The sequence below is a fragment of the Xenopus laevis genome, chromosome 1S, assembly GCF_017654675.1.
Source record: "Xenopus laevis strain J_2021 chromosome 1S, Xenopus_laevis_v10.1, whole genome shotgun sequence".
In the NCBI taxonomy this organism is placed as follows: domain Eukaryota; kingdom Metazoa; phylum Chordata; class Amphibia; order Anura; family Pipidae; genus Xenopus; species Xenopus laevis.
In genome coordinates this window covers 120,317,792-120,341,498 of record NC_054372.1, presented here as the reverse complement: position 1 = coordinate 120,341,498, position 23,707 = coordinate 120,317,792, and the positions used below count along the sequence as shown (strand labels likewise).

The 23,707-nt window shown below is 41.3% G+C and overlaps 1 protein-coding gene across 3 annotated transcripts in view; it reads left to right on the top strand.

Moving 5' to 3' along the window:
* Positions 1-23,707, top strand: part of cemip2.S (cell migration inducing hyaluronidase 2 S homeolog) — a 62,673-nt gene that overhangs the window by 6,178 nt on the left and 32,788 nt on the right. Inside the window, exon 2 of one of the 3 annotated variants that reach the window (XM_018243850.2) lies at positions 14,759-14,967. The exons of 1 other annotated variant lie outside the window; for it this stretch is intronic. The gene's annotated coding sequence lies outside the window, so the exon portion shown is untranslated. Of the gene's footprint in view, positions 1-14,758; positions 14,968-20,781; positions 20,803-23,707 lie in introns of those variants that run through there. One more of the 3 variants, XM_018243851.2, reaches the window with a different exon arrangement.

Below are 23,707 nucleotides of genomic sequence, written 5' to 3'. Positions count from 1 at the left end.
TACTATGGATATCCGTCAGTATGAGGATGAGGTAGGTTGGCAAGTTTTATCTGCAGATGCACCATGTTGGCCAGAGCTTGGTGTATTTGCAGATAAGGATGCCCTGAGGAAGCACACACAAGTATAAACATAAACAATGCAAGATACAATCTTCGTCAATAAACCATAAGCTGCACTTTCCTTTGCCTTGGGTGATCCCCTCACTAATAGTATAATAATGTGCATGTGGGGGGGGGCTTTGCGTGCAAAACACCATGTATATAAATGCAATTTCGTGTGGAAACGTGGGAAGTTCCCTGTAAAGTTTTAGCTGTGAAAACTCACGTTTGGTAGCAAGTATATCTTGGCACTGGAGTAAAAAGTAATGTGAGTCACTACTGATATTCTTCAAGCAGGTCTGTCTCCACAAACTGTATTTATCAATAGGTGATGGTTAGAGTTCCCCATTTAATAAATATGCTTTTAATAATCCCATCGAAATAGAAAGTGGGTGAATTTCACTGTGGTGAACTCTTATCTCACATTTTGCCAAATCTGCCCCAAGGAGCAGAGAACCCTGGGCAGTGAGCCTTCTGGATAACAGATCCCATTCCTGTATTAAGAAAATAGTTTGATTTTATAAAATTTTCTTAGAGCAGAAAATCTCCTATGACAAAATTTTGAGACTTTTGATAGGGAGTTTAACTGGCTTATTGTAACGGGCCCGAAGGCACAGTAATAGTGTAGACCAAAGAGGAGACCAGACCAGGTTCGAGGTACAAAAGGGTTTATCCAAAGAATCGTCAAAATACAGGCAAAAGGTCAGACCAGGCAGAAGACAAGCAAAATCGAAGAACAGGCAGGAATCGGTACACAGGAATCAAATAGATAATAACACCCAGGAACTCATTAGCAGGAACCTATAGTTGGGCAAGGACTGGAAGGGGAAGTAGGTTTAAATAGTCTCTGGGTTGGCGCCAAATTTTGACGCGCTTGCGTCAGACGCAGACGCCAGCGTCCTCACGCTGACGTCTTGACGCCGGCGCCCGATTCTGACGCCGGCGTCCGTTCCGTCGCCGATGACCAATCCGGGAGTGGGAAGAAGGTGAGGTCATAGAGCTGTGCCCAGCAGGAGCCATGTGGTGAGGCAGGTGGTCGCCATCTTGGACGCCATCTTGACGACTTGAGGTAGATTCCATTACAGTACCCCCCTCCTTAGGGGGGGCCTCAGGACCACCGAGTCTAGGGGAGAGAGGGAATAGTTTATGGAATCTACGAACCAAGATGGGCGCATGGACATCTGAGCTCCTGACCCAGGAGCACTCCTCGGGACCGAACCCCTTCCACTCGATGAGATATTGAAGAGTGCCCCTGGAAAAACGAGAGTCCAAGATCCTCTTCACCTCGAATTCCTGGTGATCGTCGACCAGGACTGGAGCTGGGGAAGAAGAAGAAGAAGAAGAAGAAGAAGAAGAAAAGGACAAAGCAGGCTTAAGGAGAGAGACATGGAAGGCATTCGGGATCCGCATCTCTGGAGGGAGTTGAAGACGAACCGCCACCGGATTGATGATTTCAATGACAGGAAAAGGACCGATGAATCTGGGACCAAGCTTTGGGGTAGGAATCTTCAGGCGGATATTACGGGTGGAAAGCCAAACTTTGTCACCAGGAGCATAGGGTGGAGCGGAAACCCTCTTCTTGTCGGCAAACCTCTTCTGAACCAGGGAGCTCTTCTGCAGATTAGAGGCAACAGCAGCCCAAATAGCCATCATGTGGGCAGCCTGATCGTTGGCAGCAGGAACATTAGTGAGAAGATCCTGAGGGAACGCCAAAGGATTCTGACCGTAGACACAGAAGAAAGGGGACTGATGCGAGGAAGAATGCAAAGCATTGTTATGGGCGAACTCAGCCCAGGGAAGGAGATCCGACCAGTCGTCTTGGCACAGGGAAACATGTCAGCGAAGAAACTGTTCCAAAGCCTGGTTTACTCTCTCAGCAGCTCCATTGGACTGTGGGTGATAGGCAGAAGAAAATTGCAAAGAAATGTTGAGAGCTTTGCACAAGGATCTCCAGAATCTAGACACGAATTGTGAGCCACGGTCAGAGACGATCTCGGCAGGAAACCCATGGAGACGAAAAATATGTTGGATGAAAAGCTTGGAAAGTTCAGGAGCAGAGGGAAGTTTGTGGAGGGGAATGAAATGAGCCATTTTGCTGAACCTGTCAACGACAACCCAGATGACAGTGTGACCGGAGGAGACAGGCAGATCCACAATAAAATCCATGGCAAGATGAGTCCAAGGACGAGATGGAATGGGTAATGGAAGAAGGAGTCCTTTGGGAGGAGAATGTCCAGATTTGGAAATGGCACAGATGGTACAAGAAGAAACAAAATCTTTAACATCCTTTCTCCTGGAAGGCCACCACACCAGGCGAGAAAGGAGTTCGGTAGTCTTCTCCACTCCGAGATGACCGGCCTGTTTGGAACTGTGAGTCTGGGATAGGATAGACTGGCGACAATCAGGAGGGACAAAGGCAACCCCTAGAGGAATATTGTCAGGAGCAGAAGCTTGAGCGGAAAGAATTTGCGAAGCCAAGGAGGGAAATAGGGCAGCGACGATCTTGGAGGAAGGCACAATGGGTTCAGGATCTTCGGAGCAGGGAACTTCAGGAACAAAACTTCTTGACAAAGCATCAGCCTTTCTATTTCTAGAGCCAGGACGAAAGGTGATGACGAAGTTAAAACGGGAGAAGAACAGTGACCATCTGGCTTGTCGAGGATTCAAACGTTTGAGGGACTGGATAAATTCAAGGTTCTTATGGTCTGTAAAGATGGTCACGGGAATGGAGGATCCCTCCAGTAAATGTCTCCACTCCTCCAGGGCGAGTTTCACTGCCAATAACTCACGATTCCCCACATCGTAGTTCTGCTCGGAGGAGGAAAATTTCTTAGAAAAGAATGCACAGGGATGTAGCTTCCCATCCAAGGATGATCTCTGTGACAAGACAGCTCCAACTCCCACATCTGAGGCGTCGACTTCGAGGAAGAAGGGAAGAAGAAGTTCGGGGTGTCTGAGAATAGGTGCAGAAGAAAAGGCAGTTTTCAAGGCTTCAAAGGCTTCCAAGGCTAGAGGAGGCCAGTGCTGTGGTTTACCCCCTTTGCGGATAAGGGCCAGGATAGGGTAGATCTTGGAAGAGAAACCCTTAATAAATTGTCTGTAATAGTTGGCAAAGCCAATAAATCTTTGGATAGCCTTGACACTTGTGGGGAGGGGCCAATCAAGAATTGCAGAAACCTTGGCTGGATCCATCTCGAAACCCTGCTGGGAGATGATGTACCCAAGAAAAGGGATAGAGGACACTTCAAACGAACACTTTTCCAATTTAGCGAAGAGATTATTCTTTCTAAGACGAAGAAGAACTTCCTTCACTTGGGAGCGATGCTCGTGGAGATTTTTGGAAAAGACAAGAATGTCATCCAGATAGACAACAACACTTTGCCCCAACAGGTCTCTGAATATATCATTCACAAACTCTTGGAAGACCGCGGGGGCATTACATAGTCCAAATGGCATGACTAGATATTCATAATGCCCATCTCGGGTATTGAAGGCGGTCTTCCATTCGTCCCCTTCACGAATTCTAATGAGGTTATAGGCACCCCGAAGATCCAGCTTGGTGAAGATCTTGGCCCCTCTTAACTGATCGAAGAGTTCGGAGATTAGGGGGAGAGGGTAACGGTTTTTAATGGTGATTTTGTTTAACCCCCTATAGTCGATGCATGGTCGCAGACCCCCGTCCTTCTTTTCGACAAAGAAAAATCCAGCAGGGGAGGAAGAAGGGCGGATGAAGCCTCTTTGGAGATTCTCCCGAATGTAGGTCTTCATGGCAGCCGTCTCAGAGGGGGAAAGAGGATAGGTGCGACCCCGGGGAGGCATGGAACCAGGAAGAAGTTCGACCGGACAGTCATAGGGTCGATGAGGAGGAAGGGTCTCTGCTGAGCCCTTGTTGAAGACATCAGCAAAATCTTGATAGGTGGAAGGAAGGAACAACTTGGAAGAAACAGAAGAAACTTTGATAAGGGGTACAGCAGGCAAACAGTTCCGTTGGCAGTAGGGGCTCCAGCGGGAGACTTGAGTGGAGGACCAGTCAATGACTGGATTATGGGTGCACAACCAGGGGAGCCCCAAAACGAGTGGAGTTGAAGGGCAGTCAATGAGTAGAAAGGCCAATCTCTCCAGATGCATGGTGCCCACTCTAAAGGAAAGTTCAGCGGTGGTTTGGGAAATAATGGCCGAAGACAGAGGGCGGTCATCAATAGCTAAGACTCGCAGAGGAGAGGCCAAGGGTTGTAGGGGAACCGCATAACGAGCAGCAAAAACTCTGTCCATGAAATTTCCGGCAGCACCAGAGTCCAGGAAAGCTTGCACTGGGATCTTCTGGGAACTGAATTGGATCTGTGCCGGAAGAAGGAAACGTTGAGTAGAGGGTTGGGGAGAATGACAAACACCACCCAGATAGGTCTCCCCAAACCTACCTAGGTGCTGGCGTTTCCCGGCTTCACAGGACACTCATGGGCGAAGTGCGATTTGCCCCCACAATACAGGCATAGGCCGGCAGCCCTTCTCCGTAGCTTCTCCTGTTCGGAAAGACGAGCCCGTCCAATCTGCATGGGTTCCTCAGTAGATGGAACAGAGGGAGCAGAAGGAGTAGGAGAGGGGAAAGCAGAAGCCGGATTGAAGAGTAGGGGTCTCTGGAAGCGAGGAGCCAGGGTGGGTTGGAACCGGGGAAACTTCTTCGAACGCTCTCTGTCGAGCTCGAGTTGAAATTCCCTCTGTCGGGTGTCAACTTTTATAGCCAGCGCCACCAGATCCTCCCACCGAGAAGGAATTTCCCGGGAGACCAAGTCGTTTTTGATCCGCATGGCTAGGCCGTTGTAGAAGGCTGCATGGTACCCATCATTGTTCCAGGTGGTCTCCGCCACTAGGGTGCGGAACTCAATAGCGTACTCTGGAACAGAGCGAGTGCCTTGATGAATCTGGAACAGGCGAGCAGAGGATGCCGTAGCTCGGCCAGGGGCATCAAAGACAACCCGAAGTTCACGGATGAAGGCACTGGCATTGTCAATCAAAGGGTCCCTCTTCTCCCACAGAGGTGATGCCCACTCCAAAGCCTTCCCCTGCAGGCGAGTAATCATGTACCCCACTTTAGCTTGTTCGGATGCGAACTGACCTGGCAGCAGGGCAAACTGGATCTCGCACTGGTTGATGAAACCTCTGCACGCATCAGGATCACCGCTGTAGAGGGGAGGCGCAGGAATGCGAGGTTCCGAAGGCTGAAGTGGGCTTGCAGGAACGGCTACAGGGACCGGGGCCACAGGTGACAATGCCGACAACTTGTCTAGGATAGCTTCCAGAGCCTGACCGAAGTGTGACTGCTGGGCTTCGTATGACTGCATGCGGGAAGCCAAACCGCGGATAGCGCCACCGACATCAGGTGGAGCTGGAGTCTCCTCCGAACGGTCCATGGCCCAACTATACTGTAACGGGCCCGAAGGCACAGTAATAGTGTAGACCAAAGAGGAGACCAGACCAGGTTCGAGGTACAAAAGGGTTTATCCAAAGAATCGTCAAAATACAGGCAAAAGGTCAGACCAGGCAGAAGACAAGCAAAATCGAAGAACAGGCAGGAATCGGTACACAGGAATCAAATAGATAATAACACCCAGGAACTCAGTAGCAGGAACCTATAGTTGGGCAAGGACTGGAAGGGGAAGTAGGTTTAAATAGTCTCTGGGTTGGCGCCAAATTTTGACGCGCTTGCGTCAGACGCAGACGCCAGCGTCCTCACGCTGACGTCTTGACGCCGGCGCCCGATTCTGACGCCGGCGTCCGTTCCGTCGCCGACGACCAATCCGGGAGTGGGAAGAAGGTGAGGTCATAGAGCTGTGCCCAGCAGGAGCCATGTGGTGAGGCAGGTGGTCGCCATCTTGGACGCCATCTTGACGACTTGAGGTAGATTCCATTACACTTATGAACAAATTGACCCTAGTGTGTGAGGATGTAACACTTTAAGCAGCACCAGTGCAGGAACTTAACGAGATAATGAACAAACTCTGTAACTGCCTAACGTGCAGATGCTATACAAGTAAAGAATAATAATAATAATTTTAGTTTATTATGGTATGCGATGTTAAACACCAAAATTTCTTCTCAGGTGATTAAATCTGCATGATCAGATATACCGATAAACAGTACCGTAACTAGAGGGGGGCAGGCCCTGGTGCATGACGCGCAGCCGGGCCACCGCCCCCCTCCGTACGGCTCGCATTTCAGTGGCGCGCGGGCTGCCGAGGGGCCCTGAGGGGGTGCAGATCCTGGCCCGCTCGCACCACCTGCTCCCCCGGTAGTTCCGCCACTGCCTATAAACCTGCTTATATCTACGAACATTGTAATCCAACTCCAGGGGTAAACCACTAAATAGGAACCCTTAAAATTAACAGTTAGGGGCAGATTTATCAAAATGTGAGATTAGAATTTACTACAGAAAGCTCACTCACTTTCTATTCATTCCTATGGGATTTCTAAATCTAATTTTAAAAATCCCATAGAAATGAATAGAAAGTTAGTGAGATTGCTTGTAGGAACTTTTACAGGAACATAACCAAAGCACTATGGCCAATAAATGTTGATCTAGAGTGCAGTTACTTTTGTGGGGTAGAAGCTCATATGAACAAATGTATTAAAAGTACATATTGGAATGCTGAATAGATGAGGATCTATGAGATCATGGTAGAGCATTCCAAGAATGCATAACACCAGGGAGAGGACTCAGAGTGAGAGGATGTAGAAGGTCCTCAAGTGAGCAGAGAATACTTACTCACTCCTCCAGTTTAAGAGTTAGTCTGACGTCATTAAAAAAACTGTAGAAAGAATCGGAATTGAAGAAAACTTTTCAGGTGTACCCGCTAGATTTATAGCAGGGCCGGGCCAAGGGGTAGGCAAAGTAGGCACGTGCCTAGGGCTCAAAGCTGGGGGGGCGCTAGACATGTACCACCTCCTGTCATCTACGCCCAGTCCGGTCCCTTCTGTGGTTTTTACTTCTTTTTGCAATCCTGCGCGCGAACGCAGGCTCACGCCAGTTTGCACATGTGCATGTTCCTGCTAATTCGCGCATGTGCAGGAGCACAAAAAGAAGTAAAAACCAGTCTTTCTTGCGCACTCGCCCTAAGCCAGCGCTGATTTATGGTCCTGAAAGTTTTCCCAGGTATGATTGCCATGAATTGTATGCTTGAGGTGCCTAATGAGAGAGCATGCTTATGATTTGAGTCATGTGTCCAATAATAACGAATAAACATAGTTTAGTAAGTTAGGTCGAAAAAAAAGACACATCCTTCAAGTTCAACCAAGTCTATATATAACTTGCCTACTGCTAGTTTATCTAGAGCAGTGCTGTCCTACTTCTGTGGTACTGAGGGCCAAAATTTTAACTGGCCTATGTGGAAACCACACCCACTGTAAACCACACCCATGTTACCACAAGAATTTATAAGATCATATCCACATTAATGGTGGTAGCATACCAAAAAAACAAATGGTTGGTGCTCACTGCAGGGAAATCCCTCATTGAAGTCATGCTAAAACATACCCTTAAATCCATATGCCTCATCCTCCCCTGTGGATAATACAACAACCCCCCAACACATGATTAAACACCTTAGGGACCATTAACAACAATTTCCAAATGCTAAAAAACCCCAAGAACAAACCCCTAAAAGGCTTACATTCCACAGGTAGCATAGGGCAAGCAGAGAATGGCACACACAAGCAGCACTGGGCAAGCAGAGAATGGCACACACAAGCAGCACTGGGCAAGCAGATAATGGCACACCCAAGCAGCACTGGGCAAGCAGAGAATGGCACACACATGCGGCACTGGGCAAGCAGAGAATGGCACACACAAGCAGCACTGAGTAAGCAGAGAATTGCACACACAGGGAGGGAAGGTAGAACAGAGCAGGAGACAGGGAAAGTTATCATTCTAATATGTACTACATATAGTGACACAGTGCTGGTGCCCCATTAGCATTTTGAATAAAGTGCGGACAGTTTCAGTCTGGGTCAGTACAGGCCTTTAGGATATAAACCATAGAGGTGTCACAAGTGTGAACAATGCAGGAAGATCACAGGTGTGAACAATACAGGGGATTAGTCTGAATTTGAGGTTTAAACAATGCAGAGGCCAGTTAATCTCTGTAGTGATACCTTTTAAATGATACATACAGACACAGCATGTGGGGGGCCACAGAAGGGGGGGGTGGGTCGGCCCACGGGCCACCAGTAGGACAGCCCTGATCTAGAGGAAGGCAAAAAACCCAATTTGAAGCCTCTCCAATATGCATCAGAGGGGGAAAATTCCTTCCTGACTTCCAGAAGTTAATGGATCAACTTGTATGCCCTTGCTTTGCTAAAAAGCTACCCAACCCCATCTTAAAGCTATCTAATGTATCAGCCTGTATGACTGATTCAGGGATAGAGTTCTACATACGCTGAATCAGCATTTCATAGAAAGGTAGGGAAAATGAACTGACTCACTAATTAGTAGGTTCTGCCCAAGGTGGAAGAAGCAAAGTGAGATGATTTATGCTTTACTTGCAAAATGCTGTTGCACATCAGGGAAGTTGTAGTGGGATATTAGCAATAAGAATAATAGATATAGAATGATGGCAATAGAATACAATGGAATTATACAGAGTACACCTGTTATCTGCTATGTAACCTGTGCTTTGAATGGTTGCTCCCCATGGCTACACAGCAGCTTGTTCCTATAAACTATAGTTGCGTTTCTAAAGCAAACACACAAGTTATATCTGCAGGTAAACAACACATTGTATTTTAATTATTTTAGAGATGATTATATGATCCCCTTATATATTTATACATAGTTATCACATCACCCCTTAAGCACTTATTCTCCAGTGTAAACATCCCCAACTTGGCCAGTCTTTCCTCATAGCTAAGATTTTCCATACCTTTTACCAGCTTAGTTGTCCTTCTCTGTACCCTCTCTAATACAATAATGTCCTGTTTGAGTGATGGAGACCAAAACTGTACAGCATATTCTAGATGGGGCCTTACCAGTGCTCTATACAGTGGAAGAATAACTCCCTCCTCCCAATAAAAAACAAAACACAGTTTTGATGAATTTTGTTAATTCATTGTGGTTCATTGCTGTGTGTGTTATGAATGCTGTGTTCAAGTAGGTTTATGTACTTCTGACCAGAGTCACTCTATCTCAAGCATAGGATTTGCTAAAATCGTTTGTAACTACAACATGCATGAAAGTATACAAACTGGTAATAAAATTTACTTTGCGTATATGTGTGCATGGTGGGTCCCTTCAATTATAGCCTTCAATATGGCAGATACTAACACTTTCTGCATTATGTGTTGGCAGTATGCACTACAAATAGAAACTTGTTCAAGCCATATGTCTTGCTTGTGTTTTATGTTTTACCTACATACAGTTAGAGGCCCATTTATCAGAGGTCCAATTTCTAATTCATGTGAATTTTTTTTGATTCGAATATATTCACAATTCTATTTCGAGTTTTTTTAAGAAAAAATGAGTGTCCTGAAAAAAAAACTTGAATGTCAGGAAGGCTATTAACATCTCCAAATGGCTCAACAGACCTCTGCCATTGACTTGTACAGGTTTTAGGTGGCGAATATTCGAATTAGGATTGTTTCTATTGTCAAGGTGTGATAAATCTCACATTCAAATTTACATTCGAATAGAGGGATTACCATTCGAATGTGTAAATTTTGAAATGTGAAAATTAGAATTAGAATTTTCTATTTGACACTTGATAAATCTGCCCCTTCGTGTCGGTCTCCCAAATGAATATAAAATTCTGATTCCCAGAAATTAGTTATGTCTTTTTTTAAAAAGGACTCTAAAACTAATTGGGCACTGTGCACTGTGACATATATAACAAAAAAAACATTCAATGTAAAACCTCTTAACCAACTGCCATCATCCTCTGCGAGTGGTTGGTAAGGCACCTCCATCCTGGGTACAGGATGTGCTGTTTTAATTTGTTTTGACGTAGGCTTGGGTGTGTACATATCTGTTGCTGATGGTATTCTTTAGTGGAGGCCAGTTCCAGAATGTGGTAGAAATCAAGGGAAATAATGTCTCTCAGCCAATTGAATAACAGGAAATATGTCTGTTTCTATCAAGGTCTTTGAGAAATATCTTTTTTTTTTTTAAAAAAGTTAGAATGTTCTGTATGCTAGCACTTCTCCTTTTTACTGACCGTGAAACAGCTGTTCTTGCCCTATTTATTGCCAGGGCATCTGACCTCTGTAAAGGATAACTAAACCCCCCATTAATAAAAAAAAACCCATACCCACTATCCTGAATAGTCCCCCTCCCTGCTTCCTCTCCTGTATAGGTGTTTTACTGCTGAAAGCGCCCCTAATTCATTTCTCGTGTATAGATGCAGACTGAGTGCAGCGGAGCTCATGGGCAATATCTTCCAGCTCTTCTGTATTCTTTGGGTTCTCTTCCTTCCCTTTGGCAATTTCTGGTACTTTTGGTGAATGCGCTGTTGCTACGAACTTAAACACTGCTCCAACTGTTTCTAACATTTACCAATACATAGCAACAATACATTATATTTTAAATTATTTTAAAAGGCTTTTATTTTTTTGGTGTTCCTTTTATGGTAGGAACTATAGTTCTTGATGGCTGGCTGGTCATATGCTCTGTGTTGCTTGAGAGCAGAGAGGGTAATCTGGGCAAGGATACCTACGGTATTTTATGCAACACTATTGGTACATGCCATTGGTATACTTTTGAATTAGAATGCTTGGTTTGTTTACATTTAGCATCGGCTATATGTGTCTATATTGTCACATACGGCTGAACTAAGAGGAGCAGACTTGTGTTCAGATGACTTTACCTACTGGTTGCAGGAGCAAAACATCATGCCTCTGGAGCCATAGCCATAGGCAATCAGAAGTTTATTATTATATTAGATGTAACAACTATTTCTTGTGACCTAACCTGAACCATTTGATGGAACTTTAAAATGCATATGGAAATACAAGTATATTTGAAATGGTGGAGATATTAGTTATTACTTTTAGGGCCAATGATGGTGTTGGTTACAACAAATGCAAGGTACAGCATTTACAGGGCTACCCAAATGTAGTTACAGAAATGTGAATACAGTTTTACAGTGTTTCAGCACTGCTTCTATACAATATCTGTGGAAAAGCACAAACTTAGGTGAGCCCAGTTGCCCATAGCCATACATTTTCACATTGGTGTTTTGAATAGATAAGCACTGCTTGTTTAAAAATATGATTATCTTATTTTATTGTATGCTGTATCAGCATTTCATAAAAAGGTAAGGAAAGAACTGACTCACTGTAATAAGTAGGTTCTGCCCTAGGTGGAAGCATCAAAGTCACTGCAGCCTAGTACAGTGACTTCTGCTTTACTTGCAAAAAGCTGTTGCACATCAGGGAAGTTTTAGTGACATATCAGCAACAGGATTTTATGTCGGCATGTATACCAATGGCGTGTACCAATAGGGGTGCATAAAAATAGGCATCCTTGAACCAGATTACCCTCTCTGCTCCCATGCAACACAGATGGAACACAGAGCATATGACCAGCTGAACTTTTTCCTACCTCAAGGAACAGTAACACAAAAAAATAAAAGCTTTTTAAAGCCATTAAAATATAATGTACTGTTGCTATGTATTGGTAAACGTTATGTGTTTGCTTTAAAAAGACAACTATAGTTTATGTAAATAGACTAGTATGTGGCCATGGGGGCAGCCATTCAAGCTTAAAGGAAAACTATACCCCCCAAACAATGTAGGTCTCTATTAAAAGATACTGAGTAAAACAGCTCATGTGTAAAACCCTGCTTCATGTAAATGAACCATTATCATAATAATATACTTTTTTAGTAGTATGTGCCATTGGGTAATCATAAATAGAAAATTGCCATTTTAAAAAATAAGGGCCGCCCCCTGAGATCATACGATTCACTGTGCACACATACAAACCACATGTAAGGTCACATGAGCCAATTAACAGACAGAGTTCTGCCTTTTGCTTCCTCACTTCTTCCTGTTACAGTTAGTGTTGTAGTATATCTGGTCAGGTGATCTCTGAGGCAGCACAGATAGAGTCACGAAATGGTGGTTCAAGGCAAGAGATGTAAAAGGGCAATATTTATGTAAATATATATTCCAGTTTGGTAAGATTCTTTAATATGTCATTCAATTTGATATAAACAATCTTTTGCTTAAGTATTCATTTTGGGGGTATAGTTTTCCTTTAAAAAAACGAGAAACTTTCTGTAATAGAATACAATGGGATTCTACAGAGCACACGTAACTGCTTTGAATGGTTGCCCCCATGGCTACACAACAGCTAGTTCCTATAAACTATAGTTGTGTTTCTAAAGCAAGTTACATCAGTTATACCAGTGCAGGGATACAATACATTATATTTTAATTAATTTAAAACACTTTTTTGGTGTTGCTGTTCCTTTAACCTGTTACACCCGCATTGACAGCTATGCAACATATTGTGCAGAAATAAATCTGTGGTGATTTTTAGACTGTTAATGCAACAACTCTACCTATTTTCTCTTCCCATTTAACAGACCAATCCCATTTATTAAATTATTTACAAAACTATTCAGACAGTTGATGCAACGGTATGGTGTTAATTGCTTGACCTCCAGAAAGAGCCTTTGTCTTGATTCATTCATAATGTGGTAGAACTACATAAACTACGGTATAATATTCTACCATTTTGGGAGAGAGTACATTTGGGTTATATTTAATTCAAAGAGATCAACATTTTCTCTTAATCCAGTTCCAGATTCAGTTCAAGAATTCAGTATTTTCATCAGAAGTTTTTCTCTTGGCAATGTTTCTGGCAGATTAACCCATATCAAACAAGTAAACTGAAAAGGGATGACAGTGTATGTATATTTTTATTTATATAGCCCTAATTATATACACAACACTGTACAGCAGATAGGGATTACATATCAATTCTATATAAATAACAGCATAGTAATCATTTTAAATAGCAAATGTTGTGTTTGCACAAACCAAGATTATTTAACCCACAATCCATAGTTATTTCCCAGAATGTAGGCATAATTGCAGGTGCCTACAAGTAGCATAATGATCCACTTGAGTGAATGCTCACATATCAGTATTTTACAAATTCATAGGATATTCCTGTCATTGGATTTACCCTTTATTTATAAAAAATTGTCGGTGGAAAACAAAAGCAAAGCAAATGTTGCTGTTGGTCAGACTTTCTCTCCAAAAGAAGGAGTTCTGTAATGCTTTATGGTTGACATTCTAGCTATCTTTATTGCACAGCAATCTCTCACAGATGTCATGGTATCAAATGAGCCTTAATTTGTTAATAAACAAAAAATGAGTTCAACTAAAAAAAAAAAAGCACAGTAGTGGCAAACTTATTTAAAGGGGACTTGTCACCCAAAAAAATTATTCAAAATCCTATTTTATCACATTAGTCAAGCAAAAAGAACTTTCATTACACTACATAAATTATTTGAATCTTGTTTCCTTCAGTCTGGGAATTCAAAACTATAGCAAGCAGGCAGATGCCATTTTGTGGGCACTGTTATTAAGGCAAGCCTTCATCATCTCAAAATCTTGTTTATGCACCAGAATGGGGGGCCCGATGTCCATCCCATGCACTGGTTACGCAATTAAATAGTGAAGAGAACGGGAATGTGGGGAGAGCAGTGACATCTAGAAATTGTTGAATGGAAAGTGAAAGTAAATGTCTGCCCCGCCTCTATACCTAAGGCATAGAGGCGGGGCAGACAATATTTGATGGACAGCTGAGGTTTTTAAATGAGCTTACAACAGCTATGAATGCTTTAATAAAAAAAAAAGAAATTGGATTTCATGTTTCATTTAAAAAGGACTTTTATTATACAGATTTTTGTGTCTGGGTGACAGTTTTAATTATTTGCTTTTCCTTTAAAGTGGACCTATGAGAACTCCTACTATATTAAGCTGAGCCTAGATGTATTTTAAAATGATATTTCCCCTTTGTGTTCCCCAGAGGTGAATAAGAATCTGCTTTTGCATTATGGAGAACAAAGGCGCACATGCTTTTCCTTCTCTCTGAAAAATTACTCATGGCATCACCCTCCCCCAGCTGTATAAATGGTCCCCTGGCTTCTCACTTGTAATCCAATTTCTTAAGGCCAGAAAAGCTATTATTGATTCTTCTGATCTTTTTTACTTTTGCCAAATAATGTTTTCACAACCCAGTATTCAACATGAGCGTTTACATTTTCCTTGTGAATTTCTGTTTCCTAATTTTTCTTTCACATTGCAGATTTACATTTTAGAGCAGATTCATACAGACCTTTGTAATACAGGTCATAAATCTCCACAAGGCATAGGCTCAAAACAACATTCTGAACAGGATGCAGTTGACCCACCTTTGGGTTTGTCAGAGACACGCCTATAGGATAACAAAGGGGTGATGCTTATCATGGAAAACTGTACAAGTGCAGATGGGATCAAAGTGTAAAGGGGAAACTATACTCCCAAAACAGGATTGATTCATTACATTAAAAATGTTGTTTACATTTCATGTTTTGTTACAGCCTTATATGGCCAATAGCATCCAGTCTACCTGTCCAAAATAAGAAAGTAACTCTCCTTCTGCATTCCAATTCATCCCACAGGTGTTTATCAAAGTCAAGGCTCAGAATAAGCCAGCCACTTTCCCAGCAAATCAATTCAGTACACACCTCCCTGTGCAATGGTTAATAATATTACATGAACAGGGCTATCCCCAGACAGGCCCAGGCCCAGACCATAATTTCTTCTCCACCAAACATTACAGTTGGCATTATGCTGTTTGCTGTGTTCATCCGGCAGGATGCTTGTGAAGGTGAGCTCCAAATGCATTTTCCTTTGTGTTTTTATTGAGAAGGCTAGTTTTGCAAGGAATCAACTTTTTTTTCCATAAATATATATATATTTTTGCCATTTTTCCCTGTCGGTAAAACTGCTTTTTAAATGTCGCTTTTTAGTATAGGCCATGCTATGCACCTTCCACAAAGTCTTTCAAGAACAGTTGTTTATTTTTCAACATCATAATTTAAAATATTGGTCTAGCCTCTCTTGATCCCTCCAATCTTGACAACCTCCGACCTATCACTCTGCTACCTTTCATCTCTAAACTGCTTGAGCGCCTAGTCTACAACCGACTAACCTCATTCCTCTCTGACAATAACCTGCTGGACCCCCTACAATCTGGTTTTAAGCCACAACAGTCCACGGAAACTGCCCTGACTCGACTAACTAATGACCTTTTAACCGCTAAAGCCAACAATCATTTCTCACTACTAATACTGCTTGACCTTTCAGCCGCATTTGACACTGTAGATCACCCTCTCCTCCTCCATTCCCTCCATCCGCTTGGCCTTCGTGACACAGCCCTGTCCTGGTTCTCTTCTTACATCACCAATCGTTCCTTCAGTGTCTCCTACAATGGAGTATCATCTTCTCCCCTACCTCTTTCTGTTGGAGATCCTCAAGGCTCTGTCCTGGGACCATTACTATTCTCTCTCTATACTTCCTCCCTCGGCAAATTAATCAAATCGTATGGTTTCCACTACCACCTCTATGCTGACGATACTCAGATCTATCTCTCATCTCTGATCTCAACCCAGAACTCCTAACTCGCGTCTCCTCCCTCCTGTCCGATATCTCTACCTGGATGTCACAACGCTACCTTAAATTAAACCTCTCTAAAACTGAAATGGTTCTCTTTCCTCCAACTAACACCAGTAACATCCCGGAAGTATCCATCATAGTTAACAATTCCACTATCACCCCCCTCTCCCCAGGCCCGGTGCCTTGGGGTTATCCTAGATTCTGCCCTGTCATTCACTCCTTGTATCCAGTCACTTATTAAATCATGTCACTTCCACCTAAGGAACATATCCAAAATACGATCATTTATCACCCAAGATGCTGCTAAAATTCTTATTCACTCTCTCATCATATCGTGTCTAGACTACTGTAACTCTCTTTTAATTGGCCTTCCCCTCCAGAGACTGTCACCTCTCCAGTCCATAATGAACACTGCTGCGAGGCTCATATACCTCAGCAACCGCGCCTCCTCTGCCATGCCATTCTGTCAATCCCTGCACTGGCTTCCGTTACCTTTCAGAATCAAATTCAAATTAATGACACTGACTTTCAAAGCACCTTTTCACTCACCCAATCGCTTACTACGCTCCTCTACTGACCTGCTACTCAACTCTTCTCTCATTACCTCCTCACATGCTCGCATTCAAGACTTTGCAAGGGCTGTACCCCTCCTCTGGAACTCTCTCCCACGGTCTGTCCGACTTTCTCCCAACCTTTCTGCTTTCAAGAAATCTCTGAAAACGCACTTCTTTTGAGAAGCCTACCCTCACTCTGCTTGACTACCAAACGCAACACCACATACAATACCACATTTCTCACCCACTTAATTCGATCTTGCCGACTCCCACACCTTGTGTACTACTCCCTTCCCTTTAGACTGTATGCCTATGCATAGGGCCTTCCTCACCTTTTTGTACCTGTATTGATTGTGATGTATGTAACTCCATATGTTCTATGTATATAATTCATGTGCTTTAGTTGTATAATCACATTTACTTTACAGTGCTATGCAATATGTTGACGCTATATAAATACATGTTAATAATAGCCTTGATCTGAACATTTTTACCGTAATACTTCAATTTCTTTGTTTATTTTAAAAATTGTCTGTTAACATACCTCCTTCTTACGCAGTTATAATTATGACCTCTTTCATGATGGGGTATATTATGTTACTGTTATAAAATCCTATAAATAATGCTTATCTTTAAAAATGTTGATTTTTTTTTCAACTAACAAGTTTCATCTGTGACTCTCAAAGTCACAACACACCTAGTGGGCCACATTGTCAAATATACGGGTCTTATGGGAGGCACCTGGTTGATTGGAAGCAGCTTATCCTATATGTCACGTGATTGGTTAAATCAAAGTAAACCAAGAAAGATTGATCATGTCTGAGCAGAATCTGCCCTTTTGGTTGGAAATTCTGGTCAGAACATCTAATCCTTTTGGGTTCATGCACTAGGACTCATTTATGACTGGGAATGCAGTGTGTGAAGCAAAAAAAAAAAAATAGAGGCATTCTCCTACCCATCCTCTAATTTGTATGTCATTCAAACCCCTGACTGGGCCAGGCGCAGACCGCGTCAGAGCCATGTTCTTTCCATCTTTCCTATGACAGCCAGTAAGTAGGGCTGGCCTGCATATGCCAATGTTGCACTTTATATTTTGCGCCATATCTTTTCATCTGGTGTGAGGTCCAAAGTGCAGCCAAAACCAAGGAAGAAGTGTTCTGTTCAAGTGCACAAATGAACAAGCTCCTCTTCGTGCTCTTACCCTTATGCCTAAATCCGTAACCCCCACTGTCAAATATCAGGCCCGTTTGCTTGAAATTTGGGATTATATAGGACTTGATCAAAACAGGACGTTAAAACCACCCCACGCAGTAACACATAGTAGTAGTACTATGTTTAGTGTGAAATAAACAATTAGAAATTTTGTTTTTCCATGAATTGAAAAAAATGCTGTGCAGAAGTATTTTAAAACTAGATATTACACATATTGCACATGGAGTAGAAGTGCTTGAATGACTAGTAATCACCAGTCTGTAAGTGTGTGTGTGTGTGTGTAGGTGTATATAACACACTTTGTGGTTCTCATCTACTTACTCGTGTGTGTATACATACACACACAACCACACACGAGTATATGTGTGTATGTGTGTGTATATATATATATATGTGTGTGTGTGTGTGTGTGTGTATATATATATATATATATATATATATATATATATATATATATATATATATATATATATATATATTATACACATGAGTAAGTAGATGAGAACCACAAAGTGTGTCATGATTAAGGGACAAACTTTTTTTTTTAAAAAATTAGATTTTCGAGATTTATAATACTCTGATAAGAATTCAAATACGACTATTTGCCACCTAAAACCTGACAAATTACTGTTTAAGTCAATGGGAGAGGTCCAGAGATCAATTTGGAGATATTTGCAGCCTTCCTGGCATTCAAGTTTTTTCTGAGAAAAAACTTGAATCGAGTTTGATCAAATTGGATTCGAGTTTTCGGGTCGTTTAAATTTTTTTAGAAACAAAAATTTGAACTTAAAAATACATTTTGGCCAGTCGAATTTCATTCAAATTTAAGGGAGTTTCAATTAACTCTCATGAAATTCAACCCTTGATAAATGTGCATCCCTGTCTTGCTTTCTTAACTTTTTTAATATTTGCATAAAACTAAGTTTAATTTTGCATTGGATATACCTGTATAGAGGAGCTAGCATCAACTCAGTTGTAGGTTTACCTGGCATGCAACTTACTAGTAGTCAGGTCACTGAGCTCTATTTTTATGCAAAGAAGGGGGTAGGAAGGGACAAGTAGCACCCCCCCATCTATCCCCTAATGCAAGTTAGAGAGTGGTGACCGGCACAGGTAGTAATGGGGCCCTGTACTTACTACCTGCAGCAGTAAGGACAGGACTGGTATGTGTCCATCAATGCTGCATTCTGCTCCTCACTGGTGTAAACTTTGCATTATAACATTACCCCATATGTATTAAAATCCATTGTCCTAGTTAGGCAGCTACATAGGTATGCATACTAGATATTCGGTGTGCATTCTTACTCTAAATGCATTTCCAGTATGACAACACCCTATTTCTGGGCACAACCAGGACAACTGAATTAAAAGGAACCCGTCGCCCCAAAAAAAATATTCAGAATCCAATTTTATCACATTAGTCGAGCAAAATGAACTTTAATTACACAATATAAATTATTTGAACCTTGTTTCTTTCAGTCTGGGAATTCATAATTATAGCAAGCAAACATGAGCCATTTTGTGGATATTGTTATTTAGACAAGCCTTGCATCATCTCAGAATCTTGTTTGTGCACCAGTATGGGGGACCATCCCCATGCCCTGGCTACACAATTAAACGGTGAAGAGAACGGGGGAATGTGGGGAGAGCAGTTACATCTAGGAAGTGCTGAATAGAAAGTGAAAGTAATTGTCTGCCCCGCCTCTATGCCTAAGGCATTGAGGAGGGGCAGACAATATTTGATTGACAGCTGAGATTTTTAAATGAGCTTACAACAGCTAAGAATGCTTCAATAAAATATAGAAATTTGATTTCATGTTTAATTTGAAAAGGACTTTTAATATATATATATATATATATATATATATATATATATATATATATATATATATATATATATATATATATATATATATATATATATATATATATATATAAATAAATTTATTTGTGTCTGTTTGACAGGTCCACTTTAAGTAAGGATTGCCCAGTGCTTACAATGTCATTGGCAAAGTCAGATTTCAAAGGGTGTGGAAAATATCTTCACACCGTTTCTACATCTTTCCGACATCCATGGTACTAAGTATTTTTGTACTATTTTATGACGAACCAGGGAGCTTCTTTTCTTTCTGCACCAACTTTGACACTAGAATGTTAAAAGTTGGACATCAGCCATGAAAGTAATATCCACATTGGGTTCTACTTTGCCTGCTTTGTAGCAATTAATACCTTGCACATGTTCTCTTGTTCCTTTGTGCAGTTTTTGTTTCGAGCTGATTAAAAACAACAGACATTTTTTTGGCACTGCTTGAAAAATTTTGAATAATGTTCAAATTTTTTTTTTTATTTATTATAGCAATTGAGACAAATAAAATAAACAGACAGTGTGGGGTTACTACTCTTTTCTTCTTTTGGTTTAAGGGTGTACTAGTAATTACACCTCAGACATTCTGGTGTAATAAGTGATATATAAATTAATTACAAGAACAATTTTTGTTTTACTTACAATTGGTTTGATTGTAATTTTAAATATGGTTCAAAATATCCAAGACTTTTGATTGATAATGAACCTTGAAGTTTTTCAGTCTGCCTTGGAAATCACTTGATTTAATTCTCTTGCTTTCACTGAGCAGATAGTGAAAATAGGTTGTTGGGGCTTCCTATTGGGGACAAATTTGTCATACTTACCTACCAAAAATATTGTCACTAGTGATGGGCGAATTTATTCGCCAGGTGCAAATTCGTAGAGAATTCCCGCGATTCGCCGCCGACTAATAAATTCACCGGCATCAAAAACGAGACACCGGTGTAAAAAACGAGACGCCGGCGTCAAAAACAAGACGCTGGCGCCAAGAATCGCTGTTTTGTGAATTTTGCTGGAAATGCCCAAATTTTCCCATAACTATCACCCTAGAGGGACAAGATCTCATTGTGGACAGCATTTTGAATGAAGTTTTCTAAGCTATGTTTACTCTGTGAAGTCTTTATTATAATGAGTTCACTTCAATGGCTCTAGGATATTGCTATTTATATGTCTGGATTGTATCCACCTATGGGTGTTCCTTAGGGTGTGTCCTTTATGGTGCTTTATATATAAAGGCAGTATTGGTGGTGATTTGTGGTGTCTGTGTGTGTTCATCTTGGGAAGGGACTTGTGCAATAAACACAGATGCCCAGCCTTCATTCTTTCTTAAAGTAGTTTCTCTGTGCTTCATTTCGTCTTGAATATATACACCAATCCTGAACCTGTAGCAAAGCTGGAAGAACTTGCTACTTCTGAGGTGGGTTTTCATAATTACTTTAAGTAGCTATAAACTGCTAATTCTGTAGCAGAAGATGGATATTCTAATTAATGTATGGTGTTTAAATGGTTTCACAGATGGTTTTAACAATATGAACCCATTGCACATAATATTTTAGTATATTGTAATCTGCATGTCACATGGTTCAGGAAAACTGATCTCCCTGGACGCCTGCTAAGTAAATATTTGAGGACAGGATGCTCCAAAGAATACACAGGAAAATACATTTGTAAATATAACCAGCTGAGGTTGTAAGAGTATATAAAACTACATCCTGTGCAGATTTTATTTGTTAGGCTGTTATTAAGTTCATTTTTATATGCACAATCTATACTGTATATGTGTCCAATCCCCCCGGTACTAGTTGTTTCATTACAATATTGAGAGACATTTGTTTTTTAAAATCCAAAGTCTCTTAAAGGAAGCAAATGCTTAATGTAACTGTTTTTACCCATCTTTGGTTTTCTCTTATTAAATATAAATTCTTATTTGATTCACAGACTTTTATTGATAATGTGCTCTTCCATATAACTCTCACAGTTCTAAGCATCAGCAGATATAGGAGATTATCAAGTAAACATAGGTCCTGGGTGCCTTTGAATATGTCATTCCCCATGGTCATGAGACAAACCAGAAATTCCTTGCATTGAGCTACTGACCATGTTTCCTCAACCACCTTACATTTAGTATGCTGTGCTGCTTTTTGTTAAACCTTTAGCATGAGTAGCAAATGACAATTGAAACACAAATATTAATTTTATTTTAAATGCATGTTGGCACAGTGCTATCTTTCAGCACTTTTGTTCTGAGTTTGACTTGGGCACTATCTGCAAGGAGTTTGTTCCTCTTGTGTTTATTTGAGATTCCTCCAGGTTTCCTAATATGTTGGCAGGTTGTGACTGGCCCATGATGACCCTACTGGAAATCAGTTGTTACAGAGACAAGTTAATAATAATGCTATCCACCGCATGGATAGCAAAGTGACAAAGTTGCATTTAAAATTTTATAGTATTAAGAAGTTGGCACAAATAAAGGATTTATGACTCAGTGTCAACTAACCTGTTTATATTAACCTTCTCCTAATTATAAATGCTAGTTTTTTTTTTTTATTCTTATTAATTCAATTAAGCCAGCACTATATACAGTCATATGAAAAAGTTTGGGAACCCCTCTCAGCCTGCATAATAATTTACTCCACTTTCAATAAAAAAAAGATAACAGTGGTATGTCTTTCATTTCACAGGAACATCTGAGTACTGCGGTGTTTTCTGAACAAAGATTTTTAGTGAAGCAGGATCTAGTTGTATGAAATTAAATCAAATGTGAAAAACTGGCTGTGCAAAAATTTGGGTACCCATGTAATTTTGCTAATTTGAATGCATGTAACTGCTCCATACGGATTACTAGCAACACCAAATTGGTTGGATTAGTTTGTTAAGCCTTGAACTTCATAGGCAGGTGTGTCCAATCATGAGAGGGTATTTAAGGCGGCCAATTGCGAGTTGTGCTTCTGTTTGACTCTCCAGAAGAGTGACAGCATGGGATCCTCAAAGCAACTCTCAAAATCTAACTATCTGAAAAGCAAAGATTGTTCAGTATCATGGTTTTTAGGGGAAGGCTACACATAGCTATCTCAGAGTTTTAAACTGTCAGTTTCAACTGTATGGAATGTAATCAGAAAATGGAAGGCCACAGGCACAGTTGCTGTAAAACCCAGGTCTGGCAGGCCAAAAAAAAAAAAAATACAGGAGCGGCATATGCAGAGGCTTGTGAGTGGTTACAGACAACTCAAAGATCACCTCCAAAGACCATCTGATCTTGCTGCAGATGGTGTATCTGTACATTGTTCTACAATTCAGTGCAATTTGGACAAATAACATCTGAACGGCAGGGTGATGAGAAAGAAGCCCTATCTGCACTCACGCCACAAACCAAGTCGCTTGTTGTATGCAAAAGCTCATTTAGACAAGCCACAGCCATTTTGGAACAAAGTGTTTTGGACTAATGAGACAGAAATTTAGTTATTTAGTCATAACAAAAAGTGCTTTGCATTGCGGAAGAAGACACGCATTCCAAGAAAAACACCTGCTGTCTACTGTCAAATTTGGTGGAGGTTCCATCATGCTGTGTGGCTAGTTCAGGGACTGGGGCCCTTGTTAAAGTCGAGGGTCTGATGAATTCAACCCAATATCAACAAATTCTTCAGGATAATGTTCAAGCATCAGTCATAAAGTTGAAGTTACGCAGGGGTTGGATATTTCATACCCCCATATGTAATAAAAGGCACTAAGTTTTCCCAAGAGCAGTAACTCATAGCATCCAATAAGATGTTTGCTTTTAAACAGGTGATCTGTAAAATCTACCTGCTGATTGGTTGCTATGTGTATGTAGAGGTTATCGGCACTCACCATTCATATGATCAATTGCTGGGTGCTAACCAATCGGTAATTATTATAGTCCATGAAAGCACTCACAGCAGTTGCCATCCAGCGTGTATCAAAAGGTCATTTATTGGTGTATCATGATGCACCATGCACCAATAAATAACCTTTTGATACACGCTGGACCAATAAATAACCTTTTGATACATGCTGGATGGCGTCTGCTGTGAGTGCTAATTTTATGTTTGTTACAGTCCAAGATTTAAGAATGAATATCTGTGCCTGGACATGTTCCTTTGTGCTTTAGTAGTCCCATGGCTCCAATGGTATTCTAAATCATTCATCGATGTTAGTCTGCTGGATGTTCCATCTGTAATTGTTGGGGCGGGGCTGTTTACACAGAAGGAAGTTTCACTATGAAAGCACAGACTGACAACTTTTTTTTGCCTGTCTTGCCTTTTAGCTATATTAGGAAAACTAAATATTAGTGACATTAAGACTTC